The 19,113-nt window shown below is 33.4% G+C and overlaps 1 protein-coding gene across 2 annotated transcripts in view; it reads right to left on the bottom strand.

Moving 5' to 3' along the window:
- Positions 1-19,113, bottom strand: part of LOC127856477 (5-hydroxytryptamine receptor-like) — an 83,038-nt gene that overhangs the window by 38,007 nt on the left and 25,918 nt on the right. For both annotated transcript variants that reach the window (XM_052392694.1, XM_052392695.1), the window contains exon 2: positions 17,794-17,850. The gene's annotated coding sequence lies outside the window, so the exon portion shown is untranslated. The remainder of the gene's footprint in view (positions 1-17,793; positions 17,851-19,113) is intronic.

The following is a 19,113-nucleotide window of genomic DNA, read 5'->3' as shown; positions in this document are numbered from 1 at the left end:
CGATTTAAAATCGGATTTCCATTTGTGTTTTTCATGTCAAACACATCAGCCATTAGGGTTGATTCAGACGGATACAGGCCTTCATATTAGTCAAGATATAGGAAAACAGCATTTGCGAAACGCTGTCTTCATTAGAGATTTTACATCTGTTTAATGATTGGTAAAAACTCGTGTCAAAGGCGTCTAGTATTTATAGTATGACAATGATGTGGCTTTAACTAGATTTTGTCTTTGATAGTAGATGTTTTTAAATTTAAGTTTAGATTAAGAAAAAAAGCATGCAGGTCCCGAAGATATAAACCAACATTTACAAGTATTGCTATATAGTTTTATATTAAATGTGCATTGTATCTGGCTTAATCAAACAAAAAAGAAATGGGATTAAGTATTTGTATCGCTTATTATTAATTATTATTTGAAAAAGCTGTGAGGGTTTATACACAAAATTGTAAAAAGCATAGTTATCACTTGTATTTATAATATAGAATCTATCAAACACGTAGAAACAAAAGTATCTATAAACAGGTAATCAAACAATTAATTGCCACGCACTCCAACAATGTATAACCAGGCCCTCGAACAGACAATGTTTAACCAGGCACTCCAACAATGTATAACCAGGCACTCCAACAATGTATAACCAGGCACTCCAACAATGTATATTCAGGCACTGCAACACTGTATAACCAGGCACTCCAACAATGTATAACCAGGCCCTCTAACAATGTATGACCAGACACTCCAATAATGTATAACAAGACACTCCAGCAATGCATAACCAGGCACTCCAACAATGTTATAGTCAGGAACTCCTACAATGTATAACCAGACACTCAAACACTGTATAACCAGGCACTCCAACAATGTATAACCATGCACTCCAACAATATATAACTAGGCACTCCAACAATGTTATAACCAGGCACTCCAACAATGTATAACCAGACACTCCAACACTGTATAACCAGGCACTCCAACAATGTATTACCATGCACTCCAACAATTGTATAACCAGGCACCCCAACAATGTATAACCAGGCACTCCAACAAAGTATAACCATGCACTCCAACGATGTATAACCAGGCATTCCAAAAATGTATAACCAGGAAATTAAACGATATATAACCAGGCACTACAACAACAATGGCGTAGCTTCACAGACCAGATAAGAGAAATATTTTGATTCGTTTATTTATTTTTTTCGCAATGCGTTATATGTGTTTAAATACCATGCTCAAATTCGTGTTTTTTGTTTTTTCGTCGGACTCAACTATGAGTTTGAACAATAATATGGGAGTCGATGCTAATAGCTGAGATTTGAGATTGTTTTAGAACTGCCATTCTTTGTTCTTCGGAAAGCTGGGGGATTTAAAATGTTTGTGTGAAAAGTTCTTAATATCGGATGAAAAGACACACATAATGTTGTCACACATTTGTCATATAAGTATTTAAGTAATAAAAGGTAATTACTTTCCATGAACTTACTTACATTTCTGATGAAAGTATGATTTGGAAAAAAATTCACGCAAGTTCAACATAAAGAAACTGTATGGTAAACGAATATGTTGTTAGGGTCCCCACACATTTTGCAAATATCGTAACTTATACATACAATGTAAAATCTGTAAGTATAACTGAATGATGACACTCCAGAGATATTTTTAGAGCCTTTTTCTGAGAAAACTGGGCTTAATGCATCTGCGTAAAGTTTCGTCCCAGATTAGCATGTGCAGTTTGCAAAGGTTAATCAGGGACGACACTTTACGCCTTAACTTGATTTTCGGTAAGGAGGGACTTCCTTGAAAGTAAAAATACCATACAAGCAGAAAGTGTCGTCCCTGATTAGCCTGTGCGGACTGCACAGGCTAATCTGGGATGACACTTTACGCACATGCATTAAGCCCAGTTTTCTCATAAGACGTCTCATTTATGAACACTTGCTTATTTCTACACAATTTCGGTTAATACAAACAACACGTAATAAAACACAAACGCGTGATTATATCTAGGGTCGCCACCTTAAAATATTAAAACATTTCTAGTTGAAACCGGCTGAAAGGCGTGCTAACCCAGACACTTATCCCAGCTTCTATACAAAATACTATACACGAATGCTACGTGGTTCTATTTCTGTAACAGAGAATAATAAATAAAGAGAGTTGAACGTAGTTTAATATATTTTCCATTTTATGTATGGTTAATTCTGTCAGATCATATACAAATTTGAATAATAGTCACCTCATTTCTTATACCAATGAATACAGGACTTGGCGCGATTATCAAAACATACATTACAGTACCAAATAGTTGTATTGGTCGATTAACGATGGCCAAAAAATGCATGCACAATGAAAATAATGGTATAAAACCTATAGTTACCTATGTGCATGAGCTTCAAGCAAAAACATAAGCAAACAATTGTATATGTGATTTAGATCACATACTATTTTGCTATTCCAAACAGATTTGTAGAACTATATTTTTGTATTAACTACACTCATAAGGATACTAATTTATTATAATAACATTACCAGCTGTTGTACAGTTGAATGTTTTAAATATAGTTTTCTGTAATAAACAGTTGTGTGTCATTATACAGCCTCTTTGTTCCATTTTGCGATTATGGAAACGTACTTTGCAAAGTAATTTACCATACGACCGCTTATTATGTATTAATAACCAAATACCAGTAAACAAATCAAAATTAGCGCATATTGTAGTATAAGAGTTGGTCCAAATTATCATATTTTTCAAATGTGTATTCTTGACTTTTATGACTTTTATATACTTGATAGCTGTGTTTATTTGGATATAAGCAGATTTGAAAAACGTATAACTAACAATAATTTAATTCCAACTATGAATGACAGGTGTCATTTCCTAGTCTACAGAATGACATGTTGAAAAGCATAATTACGTTAATTTTATGGAATAACGGTTGAACAGAAACCGTAATTTATAATCAAACAGCAAAAAACAAGTTCGTTTTCGATTCAATGTTTATCCGAGAAAAATAAGCGACAAAAAATTAGAGAGCAAACTTAATTATCAAACGCAAAACTTGTTCACAACCTCTCAAGTCCTAGCATCAAGCCTACCTGGTGCTGTCTGCTGCACACTGATCTAGTCACGCAATAATTGCTACATTAGAGGAAGATGTTTAGTTAGAACAATTAAGCTATGCGAAAACATATTGTGTTTCGTTTGATCATAACGAGGGAAACAGCCCGCCTATTTTTTAGGCGTTTGTGGGATTTAGAAAGCTAGCTTACAGTCAACGTCCGGAACACATACTACTCGACCAGGTAGATCTAACAATGAATAATAAGGAATGAGCTGAACTTTTGACGGAAATATGGCATAACGTATAATTAAATATATTGTATGTTGGTCTATCCGTTTGACCGCATATACTATTAGTCATAACCTAATAGCTGTACCTGACACTCGTACATATGTGCATTAATATATATCAAATATGCAATATTGATTAATTATTTATAGAAAATGTGTACTGTATTATATTACTTATATCATATATACGTATATATATATTGTAAATAAGTCATATAATACAGTACAAAATAACCATGAATACTGACTACAGTTTGAAGATATTGAAGTACACATTATTGCTGCAGTTACTATGATGCAATTGTTTGTTTATTGACTTAATCCGATAAACAAAAAATCAGCTAACAAGAAACATTTACATCATGCTTATCAGTTTATGTCGCACTAATATGAAGGATTGCTATAAAAGAAAAGCTTAATAAGCAAAGTGATATATCATTGCATTTGGGAGAAACAACTACACATTTAACAACAATTATGGCGTTCCTGCAATCTCCTTCAGTATGTTAAAAGCAGTCGAATTGATATGTTTAGATATGGTTGAAAAGAATATCACCTGAAAGGAAAGCGCCTAATTCATGAATTGTTGCCACAATATGGCATGTTAGAGTAAATATCTGTATACTAAGATATTCCATTCAAAAAACTGTAAAGCGCCTTTGAACGCACATCTCGAGTATGCAAAGGGCGCGATATAAATGTGGTATAAAAAAAATAAACACAATTCAGAGAATCGTATCGATAGATGACTACATTAAAATGTGAATATTTGGACCAAATGCAAATGTCTCAAGAATGAAAATGACTCGATAACTGAATTGCTATCAGTTAGTAAATAAGCATGCGAAAACTTGTTATTGTAAAGTTAAGCCCACACGATTGCTGGTAATTCGTATGGAGTAAATCGGAAGGATCTGATAGTTCAAATTTCGTTCGCAAACAGAAATAACAGAAATAATTATATGTTTACGAACGGAAGCGTTTTCTGTGAAATAAACCGAGCTTTACTTGATGAAGCATTAGTTCAATGTCACACATGCGTGCTAAATGAACGGTGGAGCTGACCGTGTAAGTCAAATGTTAAATACTAGTTCATTTGTTATATAAACAAGTGATTTAAGAATGTAAGATAACGTCGTTTTATAAAACGTTTACATGTATACATAGGCGTGAATGCTGGATGAATGACTAAATGGATAATGAATCAATACACGAATAATTAAATAAATACATGAATGAATTATTACCTAATAAATAAACATAATTATATGATGAATAAATTAATTGATTCACGTACGAATCAATTAATGAACGAATCCATGAATGAACGAATAAAGTAATGAACACATGAATTGACGAACGAACGAAATAACCAACGAACTAATAAACCATCGAACGAAAGATAGTATGCAATACTGAATGAATGAATACATGGATGAGTGAATGAATAAATGAATGAATAGATGCATGAGTATAACAAATCTAAATGAATAAGTTTATTATTTCATGTAAACGGATTAAAAAGTGACCGGGAAAAACAGTGACAGACTGACTTATTGACTAAAGGACTTGCCAAACGTAGTAACCAGTTAATTAATTATGCAAGAAAACTTTAATATTTTATAGTGGGCGCATATATCGTTGTTGCATTACCAATATCATTGCTAGTGTAAGTGGTCTCAAAATCTGACCGGTCGTTGAACATGCGGCGATAATTAATGTAATTATCCAGTGGTCTGTATGCAAGGTTAATGCTTATATTAACTGTTGGTTTTCCGATCGGTGTATTGGATTCGGAAAAATTACGTTGATTTACATAGGTTGCTTCAGTACTTTCTGCATTTAACCCATTTATGCCTATCGTCTAGAAAAAAAGGCATTGGCAAACAGCGTAGACCCAGATGAGACGCCGCATCATGTGGCGTCTCATCTGAGTCAACGCTGTTTGCTTAAAGGAGGTTTTGTAATAAATATTCTAAATATAGAAATAAATATACAAGACATCCCTAATTTTGGAAATGAATTGATCCAATTTAGATGGACGGGAGAGTCCACTAGGCATAAATGGGCTCAACATTAATTTTGCATGAAAATTGTCAGTTTCTCTCATGTAATAATATGCTCAAGGTCAGATATTACTTTTGAATAGTATATCAAAGATTCAATATTTGACTATTGTAGTTCACACATCCGTATGTACGAAATAAATAAATATGAATAATACATTTGTAATTAAGGACAATGGTTTCCATGCAATGCTTTTAATTAGTTTTTAACATGATGCCGACAGCAAAATCCCCTTGCGAATCAATAAAGCATATGTTTATGCTGTAAACACTTAAAATGCAATATTAACGAATTATCTCATTGGTATCAGATGTAAGTCGGAAGTCAAAACAATAATAAACTGTGAATTTCTATTTGTATCGACAAACAAACAAAGAGAAAAGTATTTTGCTTACCAATTGAAGGAAATTGTAATCAATCACATAACTTTGTTAAAGCCTTGACGAACATATCTCATTATCGCAACATTCAGTTTCATATTTCCGTCTTAAATTTATTATTGAGAATATCCGATGACGATGATTAAATGATCTAACGTTGAAATTACAGCACCGCGGTTTAGTGTGCTATTCGGCAAGCTATCATCTTTAGTGTGCTATTCGGCAAGCTATCATCTTTAGTGTGCTATTCGGCAAGCTATCATCTTTAGTGTGCTATTCGGCAAGCTATCATCTTTTTGTACGCGATGCTTCTATGAAGCTGATTGTAGAAAATCGACGGTAAAACAGTCATTATTTGCCATTGTAACAAATAAAAACAGTAATTAATTGACACAAGCATTATTTAATGATTTTCATATGACTAGGGCAGGCGGATGCGGATATTGAACTATTTTCTATATTGTCATCAGTAAATGTATTGTTATGAATATATTTTATAAGAGGATGGGATCTGGAGCAAACACTTTTATTGAAGTATATTGCGAAGTGACAATATATAAGAGCATATATACGAATTTCTACCATAAAATAATACTTTCCATCGGTCGCTTTGACACAATTTAACATTGGCCTATTTAATCAAATATCGAGTACCGTCTGTGTCAGTATGAAAGAATACAACTTCACTTACCTTTGCAGAAGTTAACAATTAACTAACCATTATGCCATCAATAAATCCTACATCGAATTTAACTGAATAACACAAGATAAAAGTGTGTAGCGGCTAACAATAAGAATGCCAAAGCGTACCACATGCTCCATGACAATCTTCGACCAGCATCCACATTGACAGTAAATATTTACAGTATAGGGTCATTTAACTATTAAGGACAGAACATCGATAACAATGCATAGGATTGTCCAATGTGCCAATAAGACATGTATTAAATGCCCTCAAGTTTGTTTTAATACTGATTTAACCAAACGAATCGAAGCTGATAGGTATAATTCCGTTCTCTCATGACACAACCAGTCAAACTATATTATTATCACGGTCGTGTAGGTAAACTTGATAGATCTGCTACTACAAATCGCTTTTTGTTGTTTTATATTCAATCCGAGAATACCTGTAATTATGAAAACTGCATGCAATAAGGATATACATAGAAATTGACGCGACGCAAATAACAACGTCGTGTAGTATAATGATGGTGCTAACAAAGTCGTGTAGTATTATGATGGTGATAACAACGTCGTGTAGTATTATGATGGTGCTAACAACGTTGTGTAGTATAATGATGGTGCTAACAACGTCGTGTAGAATAATGATGGTGATAACAACGTCGTGTAGTATAATGATGTTTCTAACAACGTCTAGTAGTATAATGATGGTGCTAACAACGTCGTGTAGTATAATGATGGTGCTAACAACGTCGTGTAGTATAATGATGGTGATAACAACGTCGTGTAGTATAATGATGGTGATAACAACGTCGTGTAGTATAATGATGGTGCTAACAACGTCGTGTAGTATAATGATGGTGATAACAACGTCGTGTAGTATAATGATGGTGCTAACAACGTCTTGTAGTATAATGATGGTGATAACAACGTCGTGTAGTATAATGATGGTGATAACAGCGTCGTGTAGTATAATGATGGTGATAACAACGTCGTGTAGTATAATGATGGTGATAACAACGTCGTGTAGTATAATGATGGTGATAACAACGTCGTGTAGTATAATGATGGTGCTAACAACGTCGTGTAGTATAATGATGGTGCTAACAACGTCGTGCAGTATAATGATGGTGCTAACAACGTCGTGCAGTATAATGATGGTGCTAACAACGTCGTGTAGTATAATGATGGTGCTAACAACGTCGTGTAGTATAATGATGGTGCTAACAACGTCGTGTAGTATAATGATGGTGATAACAACGTCGCGTAGTATAATGATGGTGATAACAACGTCGTGTTGTATAATGATGGTGATAATAACGGCCTGTAGTATAATGATGGTGATAACAACGTCGTGTTGTATAATGATGGTGATAACAACGTCGTGTAGTATAATGATGGTGATTTCAACGTCGTGTAGTATAATGATGGTGATTACAACGTCGTGTAGTATAATGATGGTGATAACAACGTCGTGTAGTATAATGATGGCGATAACAACGTCGTGTAGTATAATGATGGTGCTAACAACGTCGTGTAGTACAATGATGGTGATAACAACGTCGTGTAGTATAATGATGGTGATAACAACGTCGTGTAGTATAATGATGGTGATAACAACGTCGTGTAGTATAATGATGGTGATAACAACGTCGTGTAGTATAATTATGGTGCTGTCATATCTAATAGTTTTAAGACCTAACAAAAATTCACGGTTATGTTGCCATGATATAGAATTAAAAAAATCAGAGCTTGCAATGCAGTCATATTCTTCCAGTTGTTATAAAACTTCAATATTGTTTTAAACTATGTCACAACTTAATTTATATCGATATCAACCCCCCCCCCCCAAAAAAAAAAAAATCAACGCAGAAGCATTCCTCTAATATTTACATATATAAGCAATTTGAAATACCCAATAACATTTGAATAGTTCTCAACCGCCCATTAAAGGGACTGTCAACCACAACGACAAGGAAAAGTTGTAAAATACCGTATTTTTTTTACAATTATTAGTTTATATTGATTATAATATAACGACTGGTATATTACATTTCTTGAAAAAAGTTGTTAAGTTTTCATATTTTCAGTATATTCGGTAATAAGTTTTAATGAGTATGTCTACCAGGAATGCAAATTGTGCATGCGTAGTGAATTGTATATATTTTATATACAAAATGATCAAACGTTTTGCGTTATTATAGTGTGTATATCGTTATTTCACCTATTTTCGCGATGTACGTTCGATTTCACATCGCGAAATTTTATTACCGAATATACTGAAAATATGAACTTTTTTAAAGTAATGTAATATACAGAGGGGGTAATCACGTGACAAACAAGATGGCAACGTCCATGCCGAGGCAGGTATTTTTCGTCGTTTTATATCCTTTATTACTTGTATTATTTTTTTATTCCGCTCACTTTCCAGCCATATCAGGAAGAAAGTTACTGGCTCTTATTTCATAGTAATATTCGCTCTATATCTCGACTTTACTCGGTGCGAAATTTCTTAGCGGGATGACCTAATTAGGACTCCACTAAGAAAATTTGCGAGGAGTAAAGTCGAGATATAAAGCGAATTTAAACACGAAATAAACGCTAATCACCCTTTTACTGATATGGCTGGAAAGTGAGCGTCATTTACAAAATAAACAGAAGTAATAAAGGATATAAAACGGCAAAAAATAACTGTCTCGGTATGGAGGTCGCCATCTTGACTATCACGTGATTACCCCCTCTGTAATATACCTGTCATGATATTTTAATCAATATAAACTAATGATTGTAAAAATACGGTATTTTACAACTTTTCTTTTCTTCGTCATCGTGGTTGTCAGTCCCTTTAAACGTGCATTTTCCACAAAATACATTGATTTTAATAGCATTCACTATACATACAGATCAGTACGGCATGTATGCAACAACGGCATGTATGCAACAATAAGTGCAATTTAATTTGCCAATCTAAAATGATAAATTCTACATAATTCGCTATAGTTCGTAGATGTCCCGTCAAAAGACGTGTAAATAATGAAACGAAAGCAATGTGAATCTTTCACTATAATTTACCCTATAGATACATTCCAATTTAGCGAACAGAACTGATGCTTAACAACGGGCCTAATATTTAAATCTTAAATATTAGTAGTTCCGTTTCACAGTTGTATGGCTCTGATTTAAAATCGGATTTCCATTTGTGTTTTCTTGTCAAACACATCCGCTATTAGGGTTAATTCAGACGGATACAGACCGTCATATTAGTACAACTTTTTAGAAACCGCTTCAGCACAACACCGTCTTCAGCAAGAGAATGAGGTAAGCTTTGGCTATACTGAGAGTGTTTCTTCAGAAAGAAGACACTTTAAATTCGACTTAAGTTTATAACGTCCAAAGACATGTAAATGTGAACCGATAATCCACAATTATCGCTGTGTTGCTTTTATAAATGTACCTTTCATTGGAATTAATGAAACAAAATAGCAGTGCTATTTATTTGTGTTCTTATTAAAACCATTATAGTTCAATTCTTATTCGAAAGTATAAAGGTGAAACTATAAAACAGAGATGTTATCACACACGCAGAAATAAACGTATGCGAGTTCATGCACTAACTTAATTATTGGTCAGAGAAAATCGTTTCTCTGGGAACAGTACAAAACAATACAAAGGTAGTAAATTATATGTAAAAGATGTTTTGAATGTTGAGCTGTGTTAAATATCTGACAAAACAACAACAACAAAAACACAATATTCTGGCAAATGTGTGTCGGATAAGATTTGAAGTAATAACAAGTGCATATGTATGCAGTATCTAACAATTTGTAACCATATTCACGAACGCCAGAATGATATGATCTTAAATGTGAAATTATTTGAACATACTGGTAAAGCGAATTCAAGGTAATCCGATTCTCGTGTAGGATCATCACTGTTTTAATTTTGTCCGAACCAACATATTGTTAAATTAACTTTGTCCGAACCAACATATTTATAAATTAACTTAATCCATGTGGAAAATGAAACTCTCGACACATTACAATGATATATGCCTCACCATGAAACCTTCGTCGCGACACCGGAAGTCACGACACTACCCAAAAGCATAAGAAAATCGAGCAGAAGCAGCGAAGTGTTAGTTATTGAATGTTCAGGGTCTTTGATCGAAAATAAATGGCATTGACTTTCTAAATTCTATTAATTCTTATGACATTCTAATTTTCACTGACAATCGAACTATAGCCTAGAAAAACATTCATATTGATAATTTTAATTGTTGTTCATCTCCCCCGTCCAAATTGTAACAAGAAAGCAAAGCGAGAAAGTGGTGGTGTTGTTGTGTATTTTAAGAAACAATATTCAAATTCAATAAAACACTTACGGTGTTCTTGATTTCTAAATGAAAAAAATGGTAGTGTTTAGAAAATGACACATTTGTTTGTGCATGCTATAAACCAGCAATGTGAAGCACGTTTTTAGTATTCTAATGTACACGCGCCAATATTTGAATTTGATTTTTAAGCAGAAAGCTGTTACATCATGTCTTAAAACGATAAAGATATGTCTTCAAATTCTGAACTTGTTTGTGTTAAGTTAGGAGTAAAACAGGGTGAACCAGTATCACCTCCTATTATTTATTTTATTAATTAATGACATAAATGATTGTATTGATATTAATACGGGCAAAAGCCCGCGAAGCGGGCGTTGACCGTTCATACATATGGAAATTTAGACATTAAATTACATAAGAATACCACATATGGGATGCGACTCAAAAAAATTTGCCACGCGACATATATTTTCGCGATGCTATTTATGACCTTGAACAAATCAAAAACACTTTGACATATGCTAAATCACATTTAAATACATACCTCAGGAAAAATACATCAATGACATCATAATTTTGTAGCGAATTGCACTAAATATTCTCGCATTATTTGTTTTTCTTCGCAGCCGTTCCAGAATTAAGTCATTACTCAATTATCTCTCCTGAATGCTCTTCTTCAGTGGGATAAGCCGAAGACTGGTTCACTACATATAGTGACAGTCTTTACCAAACACAATTTAAGTGAACATAACCCGTTTTTAATATATTGCCGAATCTCAGATTTCTGTCGAATTTATTTGCTTTGATCTTTTCGATATCTTATTGTTATTATTATCCTGACAAATCACAAACGCTTGTTAAAAAATTATTTGTTTTAAACATTATCGTTGGCATCTCTATTCTTCCAGTATTCTCGCGGTATTTCAATAACGACACCCTACTGTTTATTTGTCAGAATTTGTAACGCATTTTCCATTCGCTCTCAGAAAGAAGTTTTACGTGTGCTCATGAGCAATATTCTGGTACGTTGTCGTTGTTATCCACCAGAAACACATTTATTCACAAAATTTAAAGATATTCCGATCTAACTTTTTAGTCTTTTAGCTTTAATTTTAACGTATTTACACCTCGTCTGCTCGCACTTTACCGATATCCCGAAAGGTTACATATCACTATAATTAGTTTAGGCCTAAAACCACAAAATCCGATACCGTTGGATTTCCGTACCACAATCTTACGTAAACAATATTCCAGATTTGAAATCAACAAAAAACAAGACATTTATAAATTGTCTGCATTATTGATCAATTTTTAAGATATTTGTTGGTTTTCCGTTTTTAGAAGCTGTTCTGCCAAGGCAAGAGCTGGGCATCATACAAGCCATTCTATCCAGCAAAACTGACAGTTTTGGTTTACAGAAATCAACAAAGGAGCGATTCCTGAACTATCAAAATTTCCAAGCTATACACACAGTTATTATCTGTGGTGATCTTTATTGGTTCTGTTTGTTTACTTGGATGGAACATGTGTGAACTTTTATAGAACTTTGAAAAGTCTATATATGTCTATCTATAAACAAAAATCAGCTATGGTATAATAAGATCAGATGTGCAAACAATATCAAAGGGTTGTTAAATTAACAATTTGAAGGCAATTATGCTGAAAAAAATATGAAAGTTCCCATGCAAATTTTGTCTGTATATCGACAAGTGTCTGCCGATAATTGTCAAACTACTAACTAGTAATAAAAAACTTACCACAAGTATGTAAAAGCACTAAGTACCTGTGATCATTTTAAGTAAGATAGTGTAATTCTAAACAGTAGCAAATAGCTTGTTTAGTAAATGCATAATGCAATTAATATGATTTCCGTTCTATTGTATAATTAATAATTTGGTTGTTCCTTGTTAATCCATGATAAATGTTTTATGGCTAGTACAAAACCAGCAATGTTAATTTTGTAAAAGGTAATACAATAACACCACTTTGTAATTTCATATACGTAAATATTCTTGAAATGTAGGTTGATGACAGTGTTTTAGTTTTACTTATTTTGTAACTATTATTTTATGTGCAAATAAATGATGTGAAGTGTTTTGTATCTCCACACAATACCACATACCTTTTTATATATGTACTGTGTTATGTGTTATTTGAATGTTTCAATAAAAAATACGGATTATATAACATGATGCATTCTAATATTTGCATTCAAATTGCAACTATAGAGCTTAGTGTATGCAGCTTAGACTGTGATTTTAGAATTGCTACAAAATGGCTAGTTTTTTTAGTGGCGACAAAATTTAAACTATTCAACAATAGTTTGCGAAAGAAAATTAGAAACCTGCAAGATACCTGTATTTATTAAATATTTTAATTGCAAAACAAGTATGTTGTTTTGCTGTTAAACATAATTATACATTGATAATAAATAAGAAGACAATAAGTGGTGTTAACGTTTCCCAACAGTAGAAATCATTCTTCTTTTGAAGTCAGTGATATACAGACGAAAGCTTCAGGTATGGCTTTCAATACGTAGTGTGTGTTATTTGACAGTCTAAAACTTATTGGATTAACAAAAACCCTGTCAAATTTGTCAATCAAAATTGATTTGACACATCACATGATTTTGATTATGTTAAATCAGTGTACTGTATGCTAAATGCAACTGCTTTAGCAAGCTGTCAAGTTGAATTGAGACATTTGATGAAACAAACTGTTTCCTGGGTAGGACCAGTACTTATTGTCTATATGACGTACCATGACGTCGACAGTCTACAAGACCTACTAGGTAGAACGAGAAATGTACTCTGACGTACAATTTTCACCGACCCTTGAGTGTTAGCCAATCAGAAGACACGTTACGTCTGTTGCTTTTAGAGATATTTGACATTAAACATTATTATTATTATTATTTATACCGAATTAAGCTACTATCGACCGCTTACTCATAGATATTGTGCGTATTTATTAAACATTATTATTATTATAATTTATACCAAATTATGCGACTATCGACCGCTTAACTCATAGATATTGTGCGTATTTATTGACCTGGCGCGGCGGAATTAACCTCTGACTTATGCAAGTTATGGTTATCACAAAATACGATCAACGGGGAGGTTATAATACATTATTTATCCCGTTAATGCTTGGTAACTGTTTGGTTACCGTTGGGAATTTCCTACACAGTAATGCGCTGGACGGTCGTGATACTCCGCCCCGCATGATCAATTAATACTCACAATATGCTGAATAATTTTAATTTTAAAAAGGTAACAATTGAATCTTCTTCAAATTTGTATATAATCTCTTTCAATGCATTAAATACTTGAAACTTCTATGTGTTGTTTTTTTGCCATTCTGATATTTTTATTCATTTTGTCCTCAATAAAAAGAGATTTTAAACATTTATTATGAATAAATCTGAAGGAAAAGTGGCTCAAGAGACTAGTATTTTGATTGGCTGTTCAGAAAATGTATACGTAGAAGTACAAACATGTATGTCGAAGTACAAATTGTACTTTGAACGTACAAATATATACTTCGAAGTGTATTTTATATTTATGTCGACGTACAATTATTGTACTTCGACGTACATTTCTCTTTTTAACTTGTAGGTCTTCTTGACTTTCAACCCAAATGGTACGCCATAGTATGTCTTTAGGGTTATCTAAAGAATGCTCCCACTTAAGGGATCAATACAGAGACCTCCCAGTGACTAAGCCAGTTAGCAGACACCCCATCCACTATACCACAGACACCGAACCAGCTATAAATTCCTGTCGCTAGAAACAAATTAAAAAATACGATGCTAGATCTTTAAGCTTGGAATATGTAACTGGTTTTAAGAATGATTTTTTTAGATGCATTACTTAATTATTGCAACAATTATTATATTTTGAACACAATCATGTACATATATTTATTATAAATACATGGTTATCAAAAAAAACTTAAAAAGCTTTTGCCCGTAAATTAGGTAGCACCTATAATCGTATTAATTTAACCAAAACAGATATACGTTTCTTTTATACCTAATGATAAAGTATGACATTTCTGCATGGAAATAACAGCAGTGAAAATGAACAATTTTTTTTCCGGTGAAAACAACACATTTTCGGAACTACTTTTTCTATTTCAAGATTATCATATCGCTAGTGAATTAAACTCGGTATTCCACCGATTCCAACACATTATTTTTAGTTTATGCTTTTTTCACAGTTTATTTAAAATGTAAATATATTAACTGGATAATTTTGCTGAAATAGTGACGTCATTTCGTCGAAAAAATGACGTCATTTTGTGTATTGAAATGTATTGAGGCACGTCACGGGAGAAAGGGTAGCTTTTCAGCGAAAGGGAAACAGCTTTTGATTATTTTCTTGAAGAAGGGGCACACAAGAAACAAAAATGTTCATGACAGTGTAAGATCACGCTACACGTGAAAATATATTTTCTATGATCACTCATGAAATAACAAACGAAATTATTAACTACAAATCCAGAAAGTCTACATTACAATTTTATTATATTTCTTTAATGGGGATAACAAATAAATGTGAACAAAACAAAAAATTGCGTATTTGAAGAAAAAAACTACTTGTTTGTAAAGTTGGACTATTAATCAACAGGCTCTTGAAACTGTTGATGAATTCTGCTACTTAGGCCTTAAACTAAACTATACTGGTAATATGACTAGAACAATTAAGGCAAATAATAAACAAGCCTTAAAAGCTACAATCAATTATTGTCCATTTTAGTTAAGTGCAGCTTGGCACTAAAACAAAACTCGCTCTTTTTGATTCTCTTGTTTTTTTCTCGCAACTATTCTTTATGGATTTGAAATACGGGAAATTTACAACATAAAAGAAGTGATAAACTTTAAATTTAAAATTGTGTAAACCTATTCTTGATGTACACTCACAGACCTAATGCCGCTATTTTGGGGTAAATTAGGCAGCATTTCTTTTTCTATTACCGGGTATATGCAAACAACGTGCCCTCAGTTATTGGTTAATAATTAAGCAACAGTCGGATTATTTAATGCACACTTTATACAATGTATACCCAGCCGAAACTAGAATTCTACAGAATTTTAATAATAAAAACAGCAACAACAGTTAACAAGATTTAGACTTGGCGCACATAAATTAGAAGTAGAGACGTGTAGATATAATAACATACACACAGATGAACGTAAATGTAAAATGAAACGCAAACTCTGTTAGATCCGAATATCACTTCTTTCTTATTTGCTCCATCTATACATATCTACGAACAAAATATTATAATAAATCCAACTGGCCAAATTTAGTAAAATTTAAAAATTAACTATCTTGTCAAATTACTTAATTATGTATGCTTTTTTATCTATTGTTCTGATGCACTTTGACTATACTGTGTTACATTGTTTTTAAATTATCAAATGCTTTTTGCCGGATTTCCAAAACGCAAACTTAAAATAATTTATATAAATTCGTGTTAATATTCTCTAGTCTTGTACTTATGGCACTTGACCGATTGTCTATGCTATACCATACAATAAATAGACATACCAATGAATGCAACTTATAGAAACTGACAATCAGCATACAAAATTGAACAGATGTATTAACCGTGTCGCGCAAAACTGAATAGCATGCAATATGCAGCCAGCTTATCTCTTGACCAGGCTGCGCCATCGCACGTCTTGCCAAGAGCCACTTTGTCCGCTGTAAGGTCACACAAGGTGTCGTGGTCTCATTAGCGAAGTCCTCGTCAGAGTTAACGGATGCAGAGGCATATACGGAGCTACATATTTCGGATACATCATAAGGCCCATTTTCGCACGCGGCTCGTATGTTTATGCCCTTATGTGTTTTCAATGCCTTTGTAAACAGATTGGATGCTTCTACTATGATATTGTGTTTACCGTTGTAATATAAACCCAAGAAGTATCATTATATAAAATAAAGCCGCGAGTTTAGCCATGGTTAGGACTCGATCATTAATATCCCTTTTGCACTTATTTCTGTACAGTGTACTTAATATCGGTGAATAATTGAGATACAGTATAAATCAGACATTTCATTAGGGTGAAGTTAATGTGAAATTGACCGTTCAGCAAATATCCTATAAGATGAGTTAGTGATTGCCTTTCGTGAAGTGATAAAACATAAGGGGTAATTCGTTAGCACTTGAAAATGTGATTCATTTGAAATTGGGCGGCAGTCATGAACGTCATATGAGCAATTTATCGACATTTATGCGGGAAATTAAGTCGTTGCTGCTCTAGGCTACAGCGCGGATAATACAATATGAGCTGTAAAGAACATTCTCAGAGAAGTCGCTTAAGCGATTTGTAGGATGTGAAACGAGGATGCGACGACGCCTTTTTAAATATTTGCCAATTGTCAAAGCAAACAACCCAGTCACAATTCGATAGTTTATTATGTTCTGCATATGACTTATGACTTGCATAAGATAGATGTCAAGAGAGTTTCGTTGCCGTAACAGCACGGCACGGTGACGTCATTATCTCTATTCGACACGTTACCGTGATTGCAAGAGGGAACCTCTTTTTAAAAGTCGAAGTTTTACATTTTCAAATCGCAATACGTGCATCAGATGCATTAATAATATAATCATTGTAAAATATTTCTCCTTTAAATCAGTGTAAAACAATAAAGTTGAGAATTTCGGTACACCCTTCATTATATCTTAGACACACTTCTTGCTCGTTTATGCCCGACAAGTGTATATAATACAACTGTATTTTATACAGGAAATTCAAATTTTGCGGTCGATCTTCTGCAATACCTAATTAATATTTGATTGTTTAAAGCAAGATTTGTTTTTACAATGCGACTGTAAGAAGGTTGCCCACAAAGGTGGGTTAGATTATGCATAATTAATTCACGCATATAAGACCTGTTATCAGGTTTCACATTTAACCTTGCACTATGTAGCATTAACTTTTTAATAATTTGGTTACTTACGTGTGCATGTGTACGTCATTGGGAGAATTGTCTTTTATCACCATACCAGTTGTTGACCTGTAATAATAAATTATTAAGTATATATTTGTACGTTTTCGGGGCGAAAGCATTCCTCAAAGATAATAATTAATGAACGGTTAACCGATCAAGTAAACATCAAATATGTAGTGCGAGGTACTTTCTTTTTCAGAGGAATATTTTTCAGAGGAATATTGCTGTACATATTTGTTTCAAAGTTACACAATTTATCGCCCGATCACTTATTGCACAATGGCGGCATCTCAACAGTGATATCGTTTGATTGACATTTGTCAGACTTCAAATACAATCAATAGGTTTAATGGTTCCGATTAATTCTTAATCCACTCCTGCATATGGTTTGTACACATTAATGCATTTTTGTAATGTATGACCTTCAGCTGTAACAGACAACATTCTACATTTCAGAGGGTTTTCGCTTCCAAACAATAAAAGAACATAGTAAATGAAAAATGAAAAGCCAACTATATCAGTAGGAACCAATCTTTGATACTATCCTGTAAGTTTGTATTGTTATTTGATATAGGTTCGATTACAAATTGTTTTAACATAAAACACTTTAGAACAAAGAAAACATGACAACTTACGGGACCGGCATCTTTGTGCTTTGCATGTTTTTGTCGGCTTAATAATCGTTATCAATTATTGGTTAATACATTTTACATTTCAATAGTCATCCAAATTAAACACATATCATACACATATATACATTGTACATTAAAAGAGTGGAATTAAACGGAATTGTTTTTAAAGGCATTTCATGCAATAGAAATATTTAAAATGTCATCCACATGCTACGGAAATTATCGAGCCGCTGGTTCGATAGTTTGTTCATTGTTAACACACACACATGCAGAAATACGATTAGGACTTCGCATATAAACCACACATCTAAACGGTCAGATCATGATCATCCCATTTTTTATTTTTTTAAATTGGCTTCGTCAGAAATCATATGATTCGGGACAAGCGCCACATCAAACTGATTGGCAGCGGACTGCGTTTATATAATACATCACATGTCCGACATACCGTGACGCTATGATGTAAAGCAGAATTGGTCAGGAAATGAATTGACACAGAGAACAAGGCAGTGTTTATGGAAACATCAATATTTTCCGATCAAAACCCATAAAGCATGTGTCAGGCCGTAGACATTCATCATACGAACAAATTACAATTCTTGATGCGGAATAATGCTCAGCATGCTCCGAGGAAGTTGGAAGGGAAGGGGTCTGTACGGAATGTCACGTGTGTGGCCTATCATTAAAACCGAATCAA

This window comes from Dreissena polymorpha, chromosome 13 (assembly GCF_020536995.1).
Source record: "Dreissena polymorpha isolate Duluth1 chromosome 13, UMN_Dpol_1.0, whole genome shotgun sequence".
In the NCBI taxonomy this organism is placed as follows: Eukaryota; Metazoa; Mollusca; class Bivalvia; order Myida; family Dreissenidae; genus Dreissena; species Dreissena polymorpha.
Note: the sequence above shows the minus strand (reverse complement) of the source record. Positions and strands in the feature narration are given on the sequence as shown.